This window comes from Phalacrocorax aristotelis, chromosome 7 (genome assembly GCF_949628215.1).
Source record: "Phalacrocorax aristotelis chromosome 7, bGulAri2.1, whole genome shotgun sequence".
In the NCBI taxonomy this organism is placed as follows: domain Eukaryota; kingdom Metazoa; phylum Chordata; class Aves; order Suliformes; family Phalacrocoracidae; genus Phalacrocorax; species Phalacrocorax aristotelis.
Genome location: NC_134282.1, coordinates 14,464,936 through 14,489,002, shown reverse-complemented (window position 1 = coordinate 14,489,002; position 24,067 = coordinate 14,464,936). Strand labels below are relative to the sequence as shown.

The window sequence follows — 24,067 nt, the reverse complement described above, 5'->3', positions numbered from 1 at the left end:
CAGAAATGGCAGATTGTTTTCCCCCAGCTTACCTGTAACTCAATCATGCTTTAAAATAATAAAAAAAACCCTACATAAAATAAGCTATTTGTAAATCATTCTGCATATTCTGTCTTGAACACATGGATACAGCTATCTTAAAATGTTTTTAAACATTATTCCATCTATTACATTGTTATGTTGCTATGCAGCCAATATATATTTCTTTTGCACATTTATTATTTTCTTGAACAGAATTGGAAGAACTATATTTACAAAATATATTTGTAAGTAAGGCTCTTGAGCTTTTTAATAAATCGGGGAATAATATATATTTTTGTACTGTTTCCTTTTTTTGCCCAGTGTATTCTACTTAATTTGCAGCTGAATTGAAAAAAAGTATATTTCTTGGGTAGTGATTAACTTCTCCTTCATGGCTTTCTGACTTCCAGTTTATTAATTCTGGATTTTTCATTATAATCAGTAAATTCCGTATTTGTCAAATGATTCCAATAAAAATGTAGAAAATTATATTGTAGCTTCACCTGCAAAAACAGACCTCTAGAGGGTTTTTTTTTCCCTGAGTGCTCTATGCACTTTCTAGTGTGCTAGTTACCAGAAAGCTGTGAGATCACTTGTTAGATTCGACTGGAATTGTGTATCATATTGAGATTAGTTTTGTCCACAGAATCATTTCCTGGAAATTCATGTACTGAAAATGTTTATTAATTGGCTGTTCATCCACTGTTTGTTTGAATTTTTAAATAGAAATAATGAACTCACTAGAAATAAGAAAACAAAAACAACCCTCTCAACCAATTTGTGTGAGCTCTTTTACACTTTGATGTCAGCAAATCTGTGTAATTCTATCTCTGTCAGGAAATTACCACATGCCAGAGATTCCTCTATGAAATGCTGAGAGTCCATATTCCTAGAAATGTATGATTCTTAGAATTTATTTTTATTAGGCTGACATCAAATACCACTGTGGATTTCTTGGCCATTGTGAACTGACTGGTAATATTTTTATTCACCATTAATTCTGTAAGAATCTAAAGAAATAAATTACTCCTCTTGCAAAGAGGTGGACTTGGTTTCAATTTGCAACTATTTTTTTTCTGTTTTAAGTCAAACACACAACAAATGACCAGTAAAAGCTATTCTAAATCTGAGCATATTTAGAATATGCTTTTCCTCTAATCTGTCTTTATCAGTTTTCTTTCAGGACACTGTGGCTTGTTGCAAAATCTGATTTTGATGACCAGTCCTTACTGGGTTCCTGCTGTTTGAAGGTTTGTGCCTGTTATGTAAGGTTTGCAGGACTGGACCCGTAGATTGTGAGCTATGTGGCCCATAGTTTTTAAAAATCTGGTATGAAATGGTGTGAGTCTGGTAGAGATTGTCATTTTAAGTGTTTCAAGCTTTTATGCATAGGTAAGCTTGTCCTAGACACACACATTAAAAAAAAAAAAAATCTAAACAAAAAAAACCCACCAAAACAACAACAAAAAACCCACTAAAAGTAAGAAAGCCACAGTGTCTAATGTCAGCCGTGTGCTGTGGGCACAGTCGTTGGACATACCCCTAAACAATTTCTGGAACACCACTTCCAAATCTGAGTCCCCTTTTTTAATGAAATACCTGAAGGATAATATTAGTGTGTCATATTGTCCGTCCACATGGCTGCTGGCTCCTGTGATATCCTCACTAAACCGATGTAATTAAACAGGATTGTTCGTTTTCCTCCCTGCAGTGCTTCAGTCCTGAAAAGTTTCTTCAAAGAAACTCTCAGACTGGAACTGGTGCAGCTTTGCAGAGTGGAGCTCTCACTGTACTTCAAAGCAGAGAAAATCTTGCAGCTGTCTGGAGCCCGCTTGCCCCAGGAGGTGTCACTGTTGGGACTAGCAGGGTGAGCTCCAGATCTGCTGTTTATTTTTTAAAGGCTACACTGACCATGAGGTAGGAATTGACCTGTATTACATCTCCTTCCCTGCCCCAGCCTTTCTGGGGAAAGGTAATCACAGGTAAAATTAGCTGGTGGCTTATATAGAGGTATAGACAAATAAAAGGTTTTTTAACAAGACAAGACAAGAGTACTGGGTGCCTTAAGAAATACAAGCTAGTCCAGGCTTGTTAAAGTAGTTTTTTTCCTATTCTCGCAGTGCTTGTAAATTATTCTGAGTTAGGGAGAAATTGTCACGATATAACTTCTTTTCATTTTAATACTCTTTGATGTGAAGGACCAATGTAATGTGAGATTTATTGTGAAAATGTTAAGATTTTACTAAATAATACTGTCTTAAGATAGTTGATATTTACTGGGTCCCCTTCTATTAAAGAAAAAAAGAGTATATTTATAGATCACCCAAGGATTGAAAGTTTTCTAACCATAACTACAATGCACATAATCTGTGTGACTTCCTGTGAATATAATAGAGACTGCAGACTTTAAAAAAAAAAAATAAAAAAGGATTACTTTTAAGATTAGGAATTACAATGATGTGTATTCTACACAGAGAAAAAATCTCAGTAAGTTAGGCTTAGGTTTTGGAGCAGCCTACCACAGCCTGAGGTAAGCTGCTTCCATGGTTAATTATATTCACCATCAACATTTTGCACTTTATTTCTAGTATCAGTGTCTTTTTTCAGCCTTCAGCTTGGGGATTTGTTTCACCAGATCTGTCAGTTTGCCAATTTTCCATGAGTTTGGGGTTAAGAAGTTTCCTATCTACACAGCAGTCAGTTAAGATCTAGCGAGTCGCGTTTTCTGCCTAGTAGGTATTTCTTATTCCCATGGTTTGTGGTTAATAACTAGAATAACAGGAATTAAAGAAAGAAAGTCAATTTCGTTTTAAGTATCTTCAAACTCACACTTTATATTTTTGTTTATACAGCAGAAACTCTTTTTTGTCCAGGAGAAACTTCTGATATTAGCACATAGCACACTGACCATTGCTTACAATGTTTAGTTTTACCTAAATGGGGGATTTTGAAATTCTTTGTCTTTGTGTTGTCACTGTAGAAAGTGCAGAGAAGCACGACTCTCTATCATTCAATAACTTCCTTTTCTTGTGCTCTTGATTTAATTTCTCTGTGCTTTGATATATGTTTTATTCTAGTTGTGAGAAATGCATATATAAAATGCCACGGGCATTCAAGAATTTAAAACATAAATGGATTTAAGCCCAACTTTAAGGGGAGCCCTCTGCACAAAGGAAAATGATTACCCATTAATTTTTAGACCTATAATCTTAAAATGTCTCAAAATGTCATAGAGGCAAATAAATTACAGCCAGGATAAATCTTAGTCTTCTTACTTTTTTTTTTTTAAAGCAAAGTTATACCATACATGATAGCTTAAAAAAAGCACAATTATCCTGTTCTGCACCATATATTTATCAGTAATCCGTTCTGTGTGCAACTTTAAGATAAAAGCTTGTAGTAACTCCACTGCTTGCTTTTCCAAGTCACTTAAAAATAGAAAAATTGCAGATGGAGGGGCTGGCCAGTAGAGGCCTCTCTAGATTTGGCTTATGATGAAGGACTCTGACTGCCTGGAGTCAGTCACAGTGAGCAAAAGTACTTGAAAAGATTCTGTTGCGGGGGGGGGAAGATCACTTTTTAATGCCCTTTTAAGTTGCAAGATGTTGATTAATGTTGCCCTTTACATTAATGATGTTTCAAGTAAAAGAAAACAAATTTAAAATGGATAAATTCTATTGAGGATGCATTAATTAAACAGAGACTTTACCATATGCTGTGGCTGGAGTGCTTGCTGGCCTTTCTGTTGTTGTTACCTGTGTAAAATCCACCCCATCCTCTACATGAATGCCCAAGCTGAATAGCCATTTGAATGAAGGCTTTAGTTTGATTCGCCATACAAGGGGTACTGTGTCACTGTGTTTTCTTTCTAGGAGTCACTAAGTGATTTCTATATCTGTTGTCATGGTGATATAGCAAAGCAGGGGAAAATGGGGGCAACTCTGGGCTTTCTCTACACCCTCTGCACTAAGAACTAAGATGTTGTTAGCAGGCCTATAAAACATTGGGCTTTATCTGGGCCTTCTTTTTGTTCTCTGATTGTCAATAAAACTCATTTTAAGGGTAACAAGGACATCTAAATGTCATCTGTCACAGTGTTAGAGAGATTAAGTTTGTTTAGGAACTTGTGCTGGACAAAAGGCCACTATTTGTTCGGCAGATACAAAGCGGTGTTGGCCATCAGCAATCTTGATTTAGAAGGAGGCTGCATGGAGCATCCAGGAAAGATCAGCTCAGTTGCAGGTGATAGTAAGAGGCTCCTTGACATGACAGCATTTGAAACAACACCAAAACAAATATGGTTTTGAGTTAGGAGTGGTTTCATCGGGGTTTTGTTCTCTCGGGTTGTTTGTTTGGTTTTTTTTTGTTACTGTCTGCATTGTAGACCACATGTTACTGGAGTAGCTGCATAGACCTGAGGTAAGAAAACAGCCATTGACAGCAGACGGCCTGTTTAAAAACATGACACACACACCTGATAGTCCTTGAATGAATAAAAAAAGAAGAGGAAAAGGAGGTTTATCATGGAAAATCCAACAATAATAGGTGCAGCATTAACTCAGCATTTACTCAATAATGAGGCTAAATGGAAAGTACAGATTAATGAAGACATTGGTGTTATTAAAATCAAATCCTGTGGTTCATATGCTTTTCTTAATAACGAACATTGTGGCTATTGGAGAGGAAGAACAGGATTTTTTCTATTAATTTGGCACACGTCCCAGATCTCATTCAACCAGAACCTATCCTGTGCAGAATGCAACCCATGGCCTTTATGTTCCATAGTCTTTCCGTTTTATATTTGTGTTAATCCAGAAAAAAAGGCTTTTCTTTTTTCAAATTAAAGAAAAGCAAAGGGTGATCTTTGAGCCTAGATATTAATTAAATAACACAGACCGACCATGTTGATTTTAGCACAAAGGTTGGTTGTAAAATGTCCCTAGAAGGGAGATGTGATGGTGTTTATTACACTACAGCTACATTTAATTCTAACGCTTGTGTTTGGATAGTAACATGATGTATAATGCTGACTGAAATATTTTGTGGCTTCTTGTGTATTTAGTGAGATCTATAGTAGAATATTCAGATGTGTATCTTGACAGGTAAAAATATTTTAATCTCGATAATATTGCTATAGTTCCAACACCAAACAAGCAGGTTTTGGGATGCAGCTGAACAATGGAGTTTGCAAGGCTGAGTGCTCATTTTGCAGTATGCTCAATGTGAAATGTGTGTTTGATATGTGGAAGGAAGCTGCATAACTAACTTCGTGGTGAGTTGTATACATCACGGCAGTATCAGCTCCTTAGTGAGGTATTGCCCATTATGTTGACCCAGCCATTTTTGCTGGTGGTCTGCAGAGTGAATGGTGGAGGTGTGTGGTGTGGCACAGGAGAGGAGAGATGACCCGTGAGGAGGGAGTCCTTGTCCTCTCAAGTAGGCCAGAAGTGAAAAGCATGAGAGAATGCCACTTCTCTGTGAATTAGACCTTGCTCTCTAATGAGCTACCCCAGATCAACCCATCGGCTTTGTTCTGCATGTGGATGAGAGTAACTCCAGCTGAAGAAGTAAGGGCTCCCAGAGTATGTTCTGCAGCTTCTGTTTTCCCCATATAACAAGGCTGCATTGATAGTGAAATTAAATGCAAACACCGTAGTAAATCCCCCAGAAGGAAATGTTGTCAAATACTGGAAGGTATATCATCTCATCCCCTCTCTGGGTATGTGACAGTAAAAGTTAAATATGTGCAACTGTGTACAGTAAAACTCACTATAACATTTTCAGCCCTAAGACCCTCTTTCAAAAAATTGCTTGCCAAAATGTTGTGTTGAGGTTGTTTCTAGAAAGGATAGAAACCACCCTTACTATTTACTGGAGGCCTGGCACCCATCCCTGCCACAGAGGGCAACCGAAAGGTGCCCAATGGGAGAAAATCAGCATTGCTCTCTTGTCTCTTCCTATATCACTATGTCCAGAGAATGCAAAATTGTGGCAGGGAGCCTCTCTACCACCTACAGCTTCCTCCTGTGAAAGAGGCTTTCCCATCCAAGCAATTTACATGGTTTTCTGACCTCTCTGTGACCAGGCTCTTGCAAATTACTTATTACCAGGAGGCCAAACCCTAGGCTTTACTGTTCAGTATTGGAATCAGTTGGCAGGAAAAAACCCATACTGCAAGGATGTTGTAAGAAAAGGAAAAAGAAAGGGGGGTGGGGGTGTTCTTTGCAGACTTCTTTATGTTTATGACCTGCCACTCTCCTGTTTTCTATTATTTTAGGTATGTAGTCTGCTATTCATTCAGCTACTCTCCACAGTCTGCACTGAGCTACATGACCAACCTTGGTCCAAAAGCCAGGAGATCCTACCTCTCTCCTCTTTGCTCTAACTCCGCTTGCTTTGGAGGAGCAGTTGCCTCAGTTTCCTTCTCTCTAGAGCAGGAATTCTAGCGTTTATTAAATGTTCATGGGACCTTGTTGGACCCTTGTGCAAAGGACAGTTTGATGATGCAAAATGCCTTCTTACTGTGGAGCAAGCTAAGACAGAAGAACGAGTGAGTGGTGTTTAAAACTCAGGTATTTGATCCCTGACCAGTTATTTTTACGTGTAAATTTAATTTTTACATGTTCTTTCCCTGCTTCTGCAGTGACAATTCTGTGCAAGCTGTCACCTTGGCATCACTGGGACAGCTAAGTGCTACTCGGTGTGAGAAAGGGCTGCAGAATTAGACCTCAGTTGGGAAATGTTTTAGGGCCATCAAAAGCCTGACCCCTTCTCTGGCTTCAAAGAAGTTATTGCTAAGTATTATTAGACTGTTCAAACTGGGACACTCGTAATAGTGCCAGGAGCAGAAAGTGCTCCAGCTTCAATAGGCGTTTTGCATCGGTAAGGTCTCCAGGAGCAAGCTAGCAGCCTTTGAGCTTCCCACGTGCTGTTGGGAATAAGTGGGCAAAGGTGCCTGTGAGACTTCAGGTGAACAGAACTGCTTCATCAAGGCCTGGATGCAGATACCCTTCCTTGCACTGAGAAGCACCTCGTGTTGTGCAATGTATTTTTCTGATGTGAAGTAAAGCCCAGAAGAGTCAGCCCTGTCAGTTGGTGGGTGCCTTCGGCATCCATTGAAGTGAGCAAGAGCAGAGGGCATTTGCCCCTGCTTGGCAAGCATAGACCTTTAGTGTTAAGTAGAGAAATTACCTGGTTGTACACCAGGAACTTGAAAGTTTTGGGAACATTTTATGTTATTAAAGCAAATGCTCAGAAAGTAAAAGGGAATAATAAAATTATTTCTTCATATTCTTAATGCTACAGATATTAGATATGGTTATATTTGGTAAGATGATTTCTTTGGTAATACTTATTTCAATGTTATTCCTGCTTGTGGCTTAAATAATAAAATAGCAATGAATTAACTATCTACACTGAAAGGAGAAAGTGCTGCTATCTTCTATTGGAAATGCAGGGAGTCAGAAAATATTTTGGTTTTATTATTATGACTAATGATTGTATGGGAGATTTGACTGTTCAAACTCCCTTATTACTGAGTTTAATGTTAGATTTACAGAACCAGCCCAGTTAAAGAAGCTGTTGCTATTTAAAGTTAATTCTAACAAATAATAAGAAAAAATTAGAAAGACAGCAAAAATTAGTTATATTACGTTTTTGCTAAGATTTGTAAAGATCTTTGAAGATTAAAAACTCTGTGTAATATTATTATGCTGGCTTGGAGAAAGTAAAAGGAAAAAAACCAGTTCATCCTGTTAAAATTGTTTTAGAAATTTTAACAAATCCAACAGCTTTCAAGTAATGGAAATATTTCGGAAAGTGCCAGAACCACCAGGGCTGTTGCTCCAGGCTATATTATCATATACCATAGTGTGCACGGAAGCAAAGCTTAACTAAGGTCATTCTAATGAATTTTGAACAGTTACATGGACATAATTTGGCTTTCTGTCCTGTATGAAAGGCAACCTCTTCATGCTGCAGCACCCAGCAGAAACCCCTGAGTTCTCTTATCAGCCTCATCTGCATTTTTCATCCTCTGAAAGAGCGGCAAGTAACACAGTCTATGAAGTTGGTGCACGTGTTCTTCTTCCTTCTTCAGTATTGGGGCCAAACAATAGATTTTTGCAGCCTGGAAGGAACTGAAAATGTATTTTATTCTGCTATCTCCAGTTCTGGCTCCAGTTTCATTGTCTCATTTTTGTTACCAGATTTGAGTTCTCAGGTACAAAAGGATAGCGTTTTGCCAAATTCCTTTCATATCAGTTCTCTCCTCCATTCACAAGAGAGCTGCAAGACTTCAGCAGTATCCCAGGGTGCTGCTTCCCTGTTGTTGATAGAAAAGACAGACTGGAATCCTGATCTCATAATTTCCAATCAACAGTGCATGGCTGGGGAGCTGGTCTAGCTGGGCCTTGAGCCCTTTGCACTTTTAATACAGAGACACCACCACCTGGAGCTCCTTCCAGCCCCACATCCTTCCTCCTCCAGGGTCCTGTACCAGTTGCTATGGAAGAGGATATGAAGGCCTTTTAGTGGCCAAACACAGTGCACTGCCCCAGGAACCAAGTCAGAGTGTCTGAAATTAGGAAAAGTCCTGGAGATTTAATGTTCATTACAAAATATTAATTCTCATTCTCTCTGTTCACTGTGGGTATTCTTCATTTTGTAGAAAGTTTAATTGGAGCAATTTCTTGCTCTCAAATAAATCCAGTGTTGGTGAGCTCCAAAGTAGTTGGAAATGAGAATTTCCATTCTGCAAGAAATGAAATATAAAACTGAAAATAAAAAATTTTCAAGAATTCCCAGTTCCCATTTTTAGGTAGAAAATGTTAACTCATGATCACTGAAACACTTTACTTTGGTACCATTTGATTATTTCTTTTTAATTTTTATCTAATATCTTATACAATGAAAGAATTTGAGTCAACATGTTAAAGTTTAAATGAAATACTTTCTCTGGAAAATGTTTGCTAGGTTTATAACATTTGTAGATATTGTTATAGATGCTTTATATGCAATGTTTCCATTTTTATGACATTGTACTATACAACGGAAAACTGAAAAAAATTTATTCAGCTCTCCACCATAGTTTAATTATGAAACGAAAATAAGTTTCTTTTTATTATTGTTGCATTTGCCCTCTTTTCATTTCAGTAAATCCTTTGTTCTTAGGGGAAGCTCCTAACCTTTCCCAGCTATTCAGTTTTCATACTTGGATCATGCCCTTCTTATGTGTCTCCTTTCTAATGTAAATAACCCTGTGCTTTCAAATTGTTTTCAGGTGAGAGGTTTGGGGATTTTTTTCAGGTTCTTGGCTATTTTAATTATCATTTTTATCAGCTCCCCATTTATTTCTGCATTTATCCATTTTGATAGAAAGTGATCAGAAATAATGTTGTATTTTTGAAATGGAGCCATTTAATGATATTTTTATTTTTGCCATCATATTCTCGCATCATTTTTGCTGGTTTTTCACTGCAATTCAGTACTACTGTTATTGATGTTTGTGTCATCTGTTTTCCTGAATGCATGTTAATTGAAAACATTTTAAAGTTCACTAGAACAACAACAAAAAAAAAGTTAAAGCACTGAAAAAAACCAGATATATTTGCACATTACAATATATTTATTATGGTGGTACCTTTTCACCCATCTAACTTATATCTCTCCAAGGGTGGGCCATAGCCATCCTTCGCTTTTGGAGCTATTTAGCAGCTCCTTGGTTTCTTTTAAAATGCTAAGCTCTTCCTAGCTTTTTTTAAAGGTCTGCAAACCTTTTGGCAAACCTATGCCAAGGTTTGTATAATGAAACCAGGTGCATTCTGCATTGTTTTTAATTCTACAGCAAGAGTGGCACATAGCTGTAATTTTGATTCAAGTCCCCAGCACTATTTTGCCTAAATTACTCTGCACTTGTGTACTAGCTTTTTGCAGTTCACCTGTCTGCATATTCTTCAGGGTATTCTGAATATTGCCAGGCTGCTAAGATGCTTAATGAATTCTTACCAAAATGTGACTGTGTCTTCCACAGTCTCATAGGAAATTGTAGAAAGAGTGAAAGCAGTGTTTGGAGGCACCTGTATGTGGGACTTAGAGTAGTTTTGCTTAGCTTTAGACATCCACCTCCATTAGGAGGCTGATCTCTCTAGGTTTCCTATATCCTCCATGAAGAGAAGGACTAGTGTTTTAAGTGCACTGAAGCAGTAAGCAGTACCAAATACACTAACCCCTTCTGTCTGTGGCATCCCTGGTCTTCCAGCTTCTGCAGAAGGAGATTTGATCCAGGTTATAAACAGCCTGTCACCTCTGGGGAGGAGAAAGGCTACACACAATCCACTACTCTATCCCTTCAGTCCGTACAAATATTTGCAAAGGCCTTTGAGATGTTCACAGAGTGCCTTGTGATTTCTAGAGCAGGATTACCAGTACCTGACTGTGATTCAATACAACCAGCCAGTAAAAGTAACCCTTGTTCTATCCCTGATTCTTAGCCCCAGATGACTGGGACAAGAGATTTTTCAGTAATGTCTGCAGTCTTATGCGTTGGATCTTTGAGGGCCTATTATATAGCAGATGTTTCAGTGCTGCCATCCATCACTCAGTCCGCTGAGTGACCTGCCTTTTGGTAATGAGGGGATTTCTGAACTTGGTCATTATTACGCTTTTTCGTCTTTATAGTGCTCAAACCCACAGATGTTTAATGATACTGGTTTGCAGAGAGACAACGTGACAAGTTCCTGTGAGTAAATCTCAGTGTTACTGGTATGGCCAATCTTAAATTCTTGGTCTTGGTTCATTTCATTAAGTATTAATTTCAGTAGACTTTATCATGTATGTACCACTAATATTTTGGCTTCCTTGTCTGTATTGACATAAACTAGAGTTGCAAGATCAAGGAAGACATTCATCTCAAGACAGAGTTGTTATTTCCAAGTATCACACATGAAGAGCTTTATGTGTGGATACTTCGATTTTTTTGGTTCTTGGAGCCCTTGCCTACTTTCTATTTCCATCCAAGTTACTTACTCAACGTGACAATTTTTTACTTCTCATCTTCCAATTGCTACCTTAGCCACACTGATTCTGTCCAAAATATTCTATGGCTTTGTGTGATCCCTTTTCTTTAAATAATGAATCCAAAGGGCCTGATCCTAGACTTCACCTCTCCAGTGGCAGTTCAGGGACTTGCTTGAGATTAAACATAATGTCAGTCCAGTGTCTAAAATGTCTACTGTTCACTATTAAGTCCTCAGAGCTGTCCAAAGAATTACATGGCAGCACATACCCCCGACTTCTAAACAGCAACAAATGTTGAGCAAGAAAGATTTGAGAGAGCTAAATTATCTCGTTAAATTAACTGGAACATTTTAATTTTTACTAGAGTTGAGTGAGCTTGAGTAAATATGACGAATTGGAAGCTCACTTCATTTAGCAGACATCAAACACACACACAGAACGTTGCCCAATTTAATTTAGCCCTGCCAAGCTGGGAAAATGCTTGTATAACATCAGTGAACAAGAAAAGGGCTAAAATTTACTCTCGGCTGAGAATGCATGCATAAATTCCCTTGACATAAACTGGTGTTGTATACGTAAGTATGTATGTATATCATAAAGCTTCCCTCGGGGAAAATCCTCCAAACACCTGCAACCAGAGAGAATTTGTGTACCTATGAGTTATTCCCAATGAAGTCGATAATAGCTTTCCCTATTGTTCTAAATGGAATATGTAAACTCCTGTCTTACACTCCAAGGTTTATCTCCTTTTCCTCTGCTGTTTCTTATCAAACGCATACCAGCACAGTCACTTGTTCAGTCATGCTCACTAGAGTGGCGAGTGGCTGGGTTTTTTTTTTTTCGCTTTATACCCTGAGCTTAATGGGCACATTTTGTGAAGAGTGAGCCAACCAGGTAAATAGCTGCTACTATGGAGCTTAAGAGCTACAGCTCTCAAATTAGGAGGTGCTTTTTGTCAAATAGGCCTCTGTAGCTCTAATATTAGTAACAAAACAAGGGCTTTTCAGACAAGAAAAAAATCTTTAGTCTGACTCTGTATCACACTTAACTCTGTTGCCTTGTCAAATATGTCAATGTTCATACTATACAGCAGCATTCATCTGTGGATGCAAAAGTGCTTTACAAATATTACCTCTTGAATAGTTTTAATTTATACTTAACAACCAGGTTTGTGAGATTCTACTCAAAAAGAATCAGAGTGAACTATTTAAAAAGTTAGTCTAAATATATTATAGTGTTTTATTTGCTTTCCTGTTGCTCTTTAGAAGGGTGTTGGTTTGAGCTCCAGAACAATGCTACCAGAGCACACTTCAAACAGATTTTTTTTCTCCTCCTTTTGTTTTAACACCATGTCCACACATATCTACATGCTTCTTTCATTCCAGTTTCAACTTCTCTGCTGCTGTGATTGGTAAGCATCTTCAGGTAGAGCACCAGGAACAAGGTACTCAGGAGGGAGAATACAGCCCTGCGTAAAGGCATTATGGTCTCAGATGCATACAACGGGCAAAAATAGTCATCCTTTTTCTCCAACTTGTTTATGAAATTTTATTACTTTTTTGCATGCTTCAGAAACATTAGCTAGAAACATTACTGAAGGAGTTCCTTGCCTTTAGGCTATGCAACTTCTGCCAGTGTTTTAAGGCATTTTTATTGAATTTTTAAGCAAATTTGCTTTGAGCACACTCTTTCATTTTACATTTTCTGAGGACAAGGCTGCAAGCCTATTTGCAGAAGGCAGATGTCACAGACACATGTTGTGAGTTTCAAACTGGTCTGTGAAACACAGTATGCTAGGACTGCTTGTACTGTTACCTGTCTGGAACCAAAATAATAGCGAGTTACTTACCTGCTCTCTGATAACAAACTGGGTGTTAGTCATTCCTTATCTTAATTTATCAATCAGTTTCTTAGTTTAAAATTACTAGGTTTTGTGAATATCCCATTCACTCCGTGTGTCTGTAAGAAATGTTATTTGTTTGTTAAAAGAAGAATACATTGAGGCAAAGACAAACGAAGAGAAGCTGAATGGAGGTTGCAGGCAAGCTGTCTTTGGTGCTTTGGCTCTTGGGTTCCTGATTATTGTGTTCTAGGTCTTGAGTATCAGAGCTGGTACATGCTCACAGCACTGCTTTGAGTTTTCTGAGAACTACAGGTTATTTTTCCCTTTGAAAATCAGGCTTTTGGTGTGCAAAGCTGGGTCCCAAACTGAAACATTTAAAAGCGGAGACCTTTGTTTTGATCAAGGATGCACACAGGCAGTGAGTGGGTGGGAAGGAATTTAGACTGCGTATCAAGGGATGGTTAAGCAACGTGAAGCTGTTGCTGTGGAGCACGTTTATTCTTGCTGACAATTTGGTGAGGGTGCTCTTGCATGCTGAGAGCATAAGGACTGCTCGTCCTCACAGCCCCAAGGCTGCTTTGGGCTGGTTTGTTTTCTGGTCTGCTTTAGGATAATAATTCTGCAGACAACTGGGTTGTGTAAGAAAGCTCCCATTCAGGTACATAAGCCTAAAATAATTAGATGTGTTCCTGGGGCATAGATAGCCATTGGCCTTCCATTTTTTGAAAGCAGATGAACTTACTAGACCCACCCTAATACTCTGGGGTTACGTCCTGCCTGATGGGCTGCCACAGGAGCGCTAAAACCGTCGCACACAAAGGCACCACGGGACTCCCACCATCAACATGAGCTCTCTGCCTGCCTCTGGCACTAGCTGTCAGAACCGCTTCATCTGAAATCAAGGTAAAGAATCAGCAGCACTAAATACTACAGGACAAAGGCATAAAGTAGCTTTGTAACCCTGGGCAACCTGGATGTTTGCTGACTGACAGTGTGAATGACAGCCCAGTTGTCAGTCTAAAATATCATCCTCTAATCATTCCAGATGTCACCCGACAAGATGATGGCTACTAAAAAGGGGAATAATTTGGGAAAAGTCATAAAGCCCATTATCTCCTGCTGAAACCATTTCTCTTTGCTATTTCTGAAGTCGCTGCAAAATAGATCCAGAATCCCATATGTAACACGCGACTGGCTTATTAAGAGAGAGCGGCCACTTAGAACTGCACCAGGTACCCCATTACATTCCTAGGGAAATCTGCCCTCAAGATATGCCGCTCCTTTGTGTCTTGGCAGGTGACTCCAATCTGGCCATACAGCGTAACTGAAATATTTCACCTGTTCCAAAATACAAAATGCTGCCGTAGCAGTCGCTCACTTGCACAACCCAGCAAATCAGAGGGAGAGGCTGGAGCTGTCCACAATGGCAGCAGAGTGCAGTTTCGGGCTAAAATTCCTATTAATATTTTTTCTTCTTAATAAAGAAAGGAACATCTGAAGATGTTGTTAAGGGACTTCCATTCTTGCTTAATTTATTCAATTGCGTTTTAATTTCAATATGAAGAGAGGACTACATTCTGCACATCAGGCTGAATGAAGGGCTGCACATAAATGGAAAATAACAAATTAAAGCAGAAAATCTCTTTTGAGAAGAACAACAAAATACAACAGAGGAGGTGGAGGAGGGGAAGACAGGAAAGGTAGAAAATTATGTCTGGATCTTCAGCTTTATATTTTTCAAGCATAGTCTGAAACACTGAAGTTAGAATACAGTTTGTCATCCAGATAAAACTTAAAGTGAACCCACAGACTGGTTCATTATAGCAGGCTGTTTTAATGACATAAACTAAAACTGGAAAACATTAATTGATCATTGTGTTAATTCATTCCAAGATCTAGTGGAGGATATTCCAGACTGTGAGCCAGAAAATTCTGTAACTCAGTCATATAAAGTATCTCAAAAAAATACACTGAAAGATTGCTGCCAACCTTTGGCAAAGAGGACAAAAGTATGCCTAAGCAACTGTTAAAAATCTGTCTCCTGTAGGCTGTATTGGGCCTGATTCTGCCATTTTCACTCATACGGACCAATAACTCTAATTGGAGTGAAGGCGGTGGAATAATTTATGTAGTAGGGAGCTAAATTGGAATGAATTTAGGCAGAAGGTTGTAGTCATTTGTCATAATGAATAATTTCAGATTGCTTGCTATCTACCTGAGCAATTCTAACATGGTCATTATGGTGATGTGGAGGCATGGATGAATCCCACCTAAGAAAATGTAGGTTTTCTTATTGACAGTTAGATTTCTGTTAGTATATAATGAAAATGCAGTTTCTTCTTAGCTAATCAGTTCCCCTTGCCAAAACTCTTCGTTTAATCATGTGGTAGTTCCCAAGTTTTTGCTCATCCAAATTGCAGCTTGAATCTAGCACCAAAATCTTGAATTTCCAAACAGTGACTTGAACAGGTTTATGTAAAAAGTTATGGTAAAATAAAAAATAAAGAGAGACTGAAGCATCTTCCCATGTCAGGTTAAATAATATTGCTACCTGTTTCTAATAATATTTTGGCTGTTGCATTGTATCATGCCTTGCTTCACCTATGGAAATTTTGGAAACACAAAGCCTTGGTGGGGGCCTGTGAAATGCTGGAAGGTTGATGTGCCTCCCACAGAGCATGAGATGGAGGCCCTGAATGCTTTTGGTCATGGAGCAGCCCAGAACAATCTCACAAGAAGTATTTGTTTCAGCTTTTGTGGAAACTGATCTTAACTCTCCCTCAAAATTTTATACATTTTGGTATTGGTTCTCAGTAGCTGCAAGTCCTAGTTGTCACATGGCTGTGTTTCTCTGATATGTGGCCATATACATATGTGTTTGTGTATGTTAAAAAAATCTGGATCCCTTTTAAATGTATAGAATGTGGATACTTTTATACAAATCTATATGTTGTTTATTATGACACCCATTCTAGCTGAAATACAATTTTTTTTCTTATTTACCTTCTCCCCTGTGTCCCGCTAAGCTTAGCTGACGGATTCAACGTGATAATAACCAGTAACTCTTCTTTTAAGCTGAAGTGTACATATGTGCTCAGATTGTAGGAATATAAAATCAGGAAGCTATAAATTCTGCCTTTGCTTGGTAATCAAGTCCTGTCTGACAGTGGAATTGTTGCAGTAATTCCACTGTAACATCATAAAGTTTGGAGCCAGTAGGAAATAGAAATGTGTGAGTGTATATCCATGTAGGCATCTGTGCGCCTGTAAATACTTGTCTTCTGTAGACAGTTCTAGTGAATCTATCTAGTTGTGTATCTTATAGTAAATGGGTTTGATTTTCCACAAAACTGCATGTGGACTTTTTGTTTATAAACAGGTTTGCCATGTCAAAAATAAAAATCCACTAAAAAATAGTGAAAAAGTGAATTGCTCCCAATTCATTCTTTAAATACAACAGAAGTAACCTGTTTTTCACAAAGTTGGGCCAGGGGAGGTTGTTTTGTTTTTTTTTTCAGAAAATCCACTAATTTTATGTGTTCTGATGAAGTTTTGCTTAGACTTTTGCAGTTGGTTACAAACCTGAAATGCATAGTGAAATCTCAGGTTGCAAAATCACTTAGACTGGAACTTAGATCAGTGCATAGTCCCTCTGAACTTATGAGTCCTGTATAGCTCTGATGTAGATGGAAAGTCTGAAAGGAAACACCAGACCTGAAGGTATAGTAAACAGCAGATCTTAAAAAAAAAAACTGTGAGAAACCAAAAGGCCATTTTATACAGTTGATTAATAAATTTATTACTGGGTACTGCTAGCAGAAATTTCAAAAAAATACTTCTCTTCCCTCTGATATTTCAGCTCCCCCTTGATTTATTCCATTCTTTTGGTCACACCACTAATACCACAGCTCCAAAGAAACTAATGTTAAAGCAACTCTAGGGCTGACTTGCATTTGTTGTTGATTTTCTTTTACGGCTTTTTAAAGAAATCTATGGAAAAAAAACCCGCTATTTGTTATCTTTCATCTAGGAAGGTCTTGCCCTTAACTATGGTTTAATTCCTTATTACTATTTTTTAGTGCCATGCATTGAACACCCACTGTGCATACCATTCAGTTTTCTACAGAAATTTCATCTGCCTATGCTTCTGCAAGATCAACAAGTCATTACTCTTCTGGATACAAAGAACTAATATCAAAAAAATATTTTTTAAAAATCACAACTAAAATTATTATGATTTGAACTACATTACAGTTAGTTATGCTTTGGTATCACGCAACTAAACCTATGTGACCTTTATTCACATTTGTATGGGGCTTTGCAATTCTTTATGTGGAGTTAAGGGCTTGCTCAGGTTTGGCCTTGATCCAGCACAGCACAATGACTGTTTCTAGAGAATTTCCTCCTACTCTTTATTCTCATCGATAATCATTTCTGTTTTGTTCCAGGCTATCCTTTGACAGTAGCAACAGGCTAGGGAGCATAAAGAGAGGACCATGAGAGAGCTACTGAACATCCTGGCCTACAGGAACCTCTGCTGAAGGAAGTCCCAAGCATGCTGCTTGCCGGCGGTTGGGAAGGTACAACCAAGCAGAGAGATCTCCAAGTACAAGCCTTGTTCCTCTGCTCTTCCCAACCAACACTTCTGCCACTGGCAGCTGCTGGAGGCAGGACTCTGCTTGAGAGACCTTTGTTCTCATCCAGCCTGGTTGTTCTTATGCTAAAACTTTTATGTTGTGTTTTGATTTTTCTGTTTTCTGCGGATAGTTTGATTTCTAAAGGATAAAAAGAAGAAAGTTCCTTATTTCTTTTCACACTTCTGTCCATCATGGTTTACAGTCTGTTCACTGCCCAGAAGGACAAAAGAAAATTAAGAGAAGAACAAATATTATGGCGTCCCTGCCTTCCTGAGGCTGGTAATCCAGCCAGTCACAGTCTCAGCCTCTTACAGCTCAGTTTTCTCAGTAGTTTTAATAGCATTTCCTGCAGCCTTGGCTCTCGGGTGTCAGAACTGATAGAGAACTGTGCGAAATAAGTGGGTAACTAGCAATCTCTCATAATTTTTTCCAAGATCTTGAAAATTTTCTGTCATTTTCCCATAAAACATAGTTTCTCTAGAGCAATTTAAAAGGAAAGCATTTTGCAGGTTCATTAGAAGAATCTCTGTTAAAAATCTGTTTGAGGGAGCTCCTTTCTGATTCTGAAAATTAAGTTGTAATGGAGCAGTCTTTTCTTAAGTTGTATTTATACTGTGAATTCTCAGAAATCCCAGCCAAGAATTATTGCAGCACTGTACAAGGCTGAAATTCCCTGTAGCTGTATTCTTAGCACTTCCTAAGACCCTATGACAGCATATGCTTTTCTATTGACATATTTATTCTGCGTGACTGAAATTATTGCAAACTTTGCAATTTATTTGAATCAAATTAACTTATCTTTTGTCATCTTGGGCAAACTTGATGAACCAATTTATTATTATCGAAGACAAATCTGGCAAAATATTTGTGTTTCTCCTTAATTTTCTTAATTTTATCTTACTTGTTTAAGCACAGTGCTCTCCTGTGAAGTTTGGATAGGAACCTGCTTGAATGTTTTGCTAATATAAGTTCCAAGATTGGATCCAATGCTATAATGTATGGGTTGGTTTTTTTAAATGTGAGGTTTTAATTGTTTTTGTGTTTTCAGCAGAGAAGTCCAGCAATGCAATCCACATTTTAAGAATGATCAAACACTTTAACTATTTGGTAGTTCCCCTTGGATATGTATTGTATTTAAAGGTTAAAGTATGCCTTGATGAAAAAGTGTTTGCCTTTAGCTGTTCTTTGTTATTTTATCAGTTGCTTCAGATGTGAAAAGCCTTTTCATTTGTTTGAGATTTGTTTATTTCTTACTGCTAAACTTTTCTGTATTTTGCACCATATGCCACTCTGGTATTATGCATTACAGTCAGGTTTGAATTTTGGCTTCTCTTTGGACTATTTTACAAGGAGAGAGATTTTACACACTAAATGCTTTCCGTAGAACACAGCTGTAAAAAAAAAAGTGAAGTAACTCAGTCTATACTTTATGTCTCCTTGAAACATATTCTTTTTAAAGAGGGTTTATGTAATTTTACATAATTCTTTTGGCAGGAATATTTATTGCCCAGCTGGGCGAAATTACTAATGTACCTCTCATGCTGCATTTTCAAAGATCAGTAATATATACATATATTTAAACCATTTTGAGGGTCCTTGATATGTACTATTTTTATTGGAGACCCTCGTTCCACTTCAGTAAAAGGACGACACAAGATGTTTGCCTAAAAAAGAGTCTTTGACATCCTCCTGAGAATGTTTTGATAGAATGGCATACATTTGGTTACAATTAGTAAGCCAAACAATTTGCCATTGTTATCTCACTGTGTTTGTCTAGAGCCCGTATGGAGCTTTCAAAAAATATCCATCTCCGTGTTTCAGTTAATTGATTGCATGTTCAGTAGAATTATTCTATTTTCTAAAACTCCCTGTCCTTTTAGTTTTATCAGAGAGATTTTACACTAAGGCATGTGGTAGAAAGCAAAAGAGAAATAACTGGAACAGATAAGCATAAAGAGATATTGTAGTTGTATGAAGGCTAATATTCCCGTGTGTGGGAAAAAATACCAATGTGTTCCTGCTACTTCTGGGTGCAAGATGTTACACCCGAGGGCTGAAAGTAATAGTTACTGGTGTGAAAGTATTCACCAATATCAAGTGCAGATGAATACTTTTGGAGCCAGCTGAAAGTGGAGTTAATCATATTTTAGCTTAACATTTGAACTTGTACTCTGTCTGGTACACTAAATGATGGGTGACTTAGTTTTATTCAGCCTTTATTAGCAGCGTGATTAAAGGACTCAAATTCTTGCCTGACACCTTTGCTGTGTTGTGATTTATTTGCTTCTTTGCCATTTTATATGTTATCTAGAATTTCATTTTCTTTTGTATGTTATCTGAAATACATCTTTCTGTGGAATATTTTGTTTTCTAAAGAGAGATTGAAGAGTCTCAGCTAAGAACAGTATCTGTCTCTTTAGGTAGTAAGAGTACTTTTGCTTACAGTTGTTTGGTGGTTACGTGATTAAGCTGATGTAATATGAATTAGTGTCTATGTCACAGAAATTCCCTGTGCAGTTATCACCCCTTGGAATCACTGCAGTGCCAGGTTTTGGCCTGATAGCAAGACCTGGTGGTTCTGTGCCTGCTTTAATTACCCTTTTTTGTTTACACTCTTGTTGGAGAAACCACTGATCACAATTCCTGTAACGGTAGGTGCGCAGCAGCAGAGAAATGCAGAGCTTATAGTGCTATTCCACTTGATAAACCTGTGTCCTTGAAGTCTCCTACATCCCTTCCCTGTCAGACTGGTAAAGTCATGCTGCTTTTATGAATTCTTTGTGGGAGTGGTCAATACTGACTTGAATAACTCCCTTTTGGATTATATCTTTAACAAAACAATCCTTGAAAAGGCCTGCTAGGTTTCGGATGGGTGCACAGGAAGAAAAGGGTAAGAAAGAAATTCCTCCTCCAATGCACAGCTGGAGAAGAGACAGTACTTGAAGCGTTTTCTGCAGTTGCCACCTCTGCTTTCTCAGCAGGGTGGGAAAGGACAGACTTGCACAGAGTTGTCCTCTGTTGCTGTCCTGCCCCACGCTGCCCTCTGAGCAGCACTGCAGGAGGAGGTCGGTGGCATAGTTTCTCTGCACCACTGGCACACAACTTGCACCTTGGCCAGCTGTACACCAATGCTTCTGTGCAATGAAATCACGCTGCCTGCTGCCTCCAAAATTGGAATCGAGAGTTTGGGCTCCTCAGTGCATGTCAGCAGCAAATTCACTCTTTTTCATTTCCTTGTCATCAGAGCTAACTTATGTCAGTTCATGTTCTCTAGAGCAGTTTGAATTCAATTTAGCTGGTGATTAAGTTACTTTTTTCAAGTGAATTGGATGCTGGGAGGAATGTTTGTTCAAAGGGTTAACTTAACCTTCCCCAAGGTTTTAACGGACACTGGAAGATCAAAAGCTCCTCCAAACTCTCACATAAAAAAAAAAAATTGCTTGCTTTTACAGTTTTCTGTCAATGTCTTCCCTCTGGAAAGAAACTCTGTGTTTAACGTACTTAAACTCACAGTACAAACGATTCATTTTGTCTCTAATAGTAAACATAGTTTGTCTGGTGTTTCAGTTCTTTAGATTTATGCAGTAGCCATGTTTGTCAAAGTATTTGGCACCAGTGACATCATCTTTGTTGAAATGCCGGACAGCGTGATGAGTCCCAGATGTTAACGCTCACCAAAAGTTGAGGAAGAATGAAATACAAAGAACAACTGTAACAGCTGTGGAGGTAATAAAAAGTGATTCTGTTTTCTTCTATTATTCAAAGATAATTATTTGTATTTGTTTGAGGTTTGTTTTGCATAAATGATCAATCGGGGACTGTGCTGAACAGTCTGCATGTGCAATATAAGGGGAGACGGAGATGTGACTTTGGATGAACACTGAATAAAGGATGATTTGACTTCATGATTGCACAGTTTCCTTTGTGCTTTTTTCCCAATCTTTTATACTTTGCATGTGTAGATTACAATATATGCAGAATATGTGTACTGAGAACCAAATGTGCCTCTTTCTGAACTGCCAGGATTTAACATGTCATTTGGATAATGGTCATGCATGGTTATGTCAGCACATCATGTTTTCTAATGTACTGTAACATGACATGCCAATGTAATCAAGAGTAATGCCATTTCCTAGTGACACGTCATGTCTGTGAAATGTAAAAAGGATGTGACTTGCTGAGAATCAGGCTTGAAAATTTTTTTTTTTAATTTTAAAATAAAATCACTCTGTGTGCAGTTTGTCCATTTCCAAAAGTAGTTTTCATAAAAGTATGGTTTAAGGGCTTTAAGGAAAAAATTCATAAAGGTACCCAGGCATGGTTTCATATTAACTGCATATCTACCCAAGCATTTCATGTTGCCTACATATAGTAAAGAATGCATTAACAAATAATATATCCATACATCTAGAGCATCTTCAGCACTACATAAGGCTGACCTGACTAATATTTTCACAGAAAATCAGGCAGAGATACTCCCTTACTATCATACCAACAATGAATACTTTGTTTAGATCATTCTGTTGTCTAGGCAGTGTTCACCATCACAAAGATTTCCCATATCCACAGTTAAAAATTTACTTGGAAAATGCGTACCTCACTGTCAGATTTGTTTCCTTAATTTACTGCAGTAGTTTTCCAGGCTTTATAGGTGTAAGAAGAATTGTATTAAATCCACAAGGAGAAAAAGGAAATTTAGACTTTTCATATTGGAGTATTGTATCCCATAAAGATGAATAGTCTGTTCGATGTATAACTCGTATGTCACTGTCTTCTGTTAAAAGGCTTCACATCAGAAAAAGAAAAATAGAAATGCATCAAAATATAACCTTGTTTCAGTTCTTCTTAGTAGATTATTCTTCATCTCTTTATTTGGAGTGAAAGTTTTGAAAGTACTTGGCATTAGTCTCAATACATATTTTCTAAAACCTGAAAGTAGAGGAAGTATTGACAAGATCTGCGGTGTTGGTTGGGGGTGCAATTTTCACCGTGCAGCTTGGTTTCAAGCCGGCCAGATGGCATTGACATTGCTGAGTACATGGGATTTATTTTGAAAATATTTGGATATCTCTTTCAGGCTGCATGGTAATTTGGGAATAAACATTAAAAACCAGATCAGCTTATATCGTTCTTTCTCTTTGTAGGACTGTACTCAGTTTACATTCTGATGTTGATACATGAAGAATATGGGGTTTTGTCAAGGGCTCCTAAAGCTGTTAAAACTTACAGGTAAGTCTTTCAGATACCCTTACTAAAACCAACGTGTCTACAGGATTTTGCTAGATCTCATTTTCAAAAGCACTTATGTTATTTAGGGGTCTAATTCACAGTTCTGAAAGCAGCTTGGATGCTTAGTATATTAGATCTCACTGACCTTCAAAGGGACATCTAAGCATTTATGGTCAGATACTGAATGTAGAAGGAGCCTTGTAGGATTTTTTCAGTGTTTCATCATCTCAGTCCCTTTGAAATCACTTTAAACATTTTCCTTCAATTTAAAAAATGGGGCATGGATTTTTAAATCGTATGTGTACTTATGGAAATATTACCTGTAATTTATTTAAACCTTGTGAATACCCCAGGAGAAAGGTGTGTTGTGGATGTAGTGCTTTAGTAGAAAATGTGTGCTGTGAATTTTGGTAAAAATCCTGGGTTTTGTCACTAATGTGTCATTTTAGTCATTACTTGCTGAGCTGTATCATTAGAAATCTGGGTCACATAGGCCATGCTTAAATTACATATCAGATGACCCAAATGTTTAAGGCAAGCTGGTGTAATTCAGCATCACTTTAAACAATTTATGCCACTGAAGATCGACCCCCTCAAAGTCCTGCATCTTTGTGAGTGGAATTACTTCACCTTCTCAAGTCTTTTCTTACATCTTCTCATATTAGTCAGGACCCCCTACCTTCCCATCCCTGGCTTACCTGACTGGCTTGTGGTACTGATGCAATTACTGTCTCCATATACACTCTATTATTAGTCTTAAAGACATAAAAATTTCATCTGAAACACAAACATACGTGTTATAGATAGTGTGTGGAAATACTGAAGAAGAAAATCTCGGGGGGGGGAAGAAAAAGAGAGAACTTTGAAGAGTGAGCAAAATGTACCTCTTTGTTGCAGTTATGAAAATACAGTATCCTGTCATGTAATACAATATCAGACAACATAATATATCTTTGGTGTGCTTTGGTGTCAGTTTTACTTGCTGAACAATTAATAGGTGTGCAAACAGAATAGTTAGTTTCGTCAGCTTTGCTTTTCTTTCTTTTTTTTATTCTTCCATCCATCTCTAGCTGACATTCCCTTTCCTTTCCATCCTTATGGCCAGAAAACTGTGCTGCTGCATGCTGACAAATGTGTACTAAGGTGATTAAAAGTCATGTTCAGAGCTGTTGATTGCACACCCAGTGACTTCTTGCAGGGCCACTATATCTGTGCCCAACTGTGTTATCAGGCTCTCTGCTAGCACAGCTTTGGCCCAATGGCTTTTCATTGGTTCTGTTTAAAATACATGGAAAAACATTTGCCAGAAGCCCTGCATGTG

At 38.0% G+C, this 24,067-nt stretch overlaps 1 long non-coding RNA gene across 1 annotated transcript; it reads left to right on the top strand.

Moving 5' to 3' along the window:
• The first annotated feature begins 990 nt into the window (after nt 1-990).
• LOC142059503 (uncharacterized) lies at nt 991-22,747 on the top strand. The gene is made up of 5 exons (XR_012661386.1): nt 991-1,271; nt 1,733-1,888; nt 17,329-17,460; nt 21,085-21,243; nt 22,662-22,747. It is a non-coding gene; the product is annotated as an uncharacterized LOC142059503 (long non-coding RNA).
• Nucleotides 22,748-24,067: the final 1,320 nt, after the last annotated feature.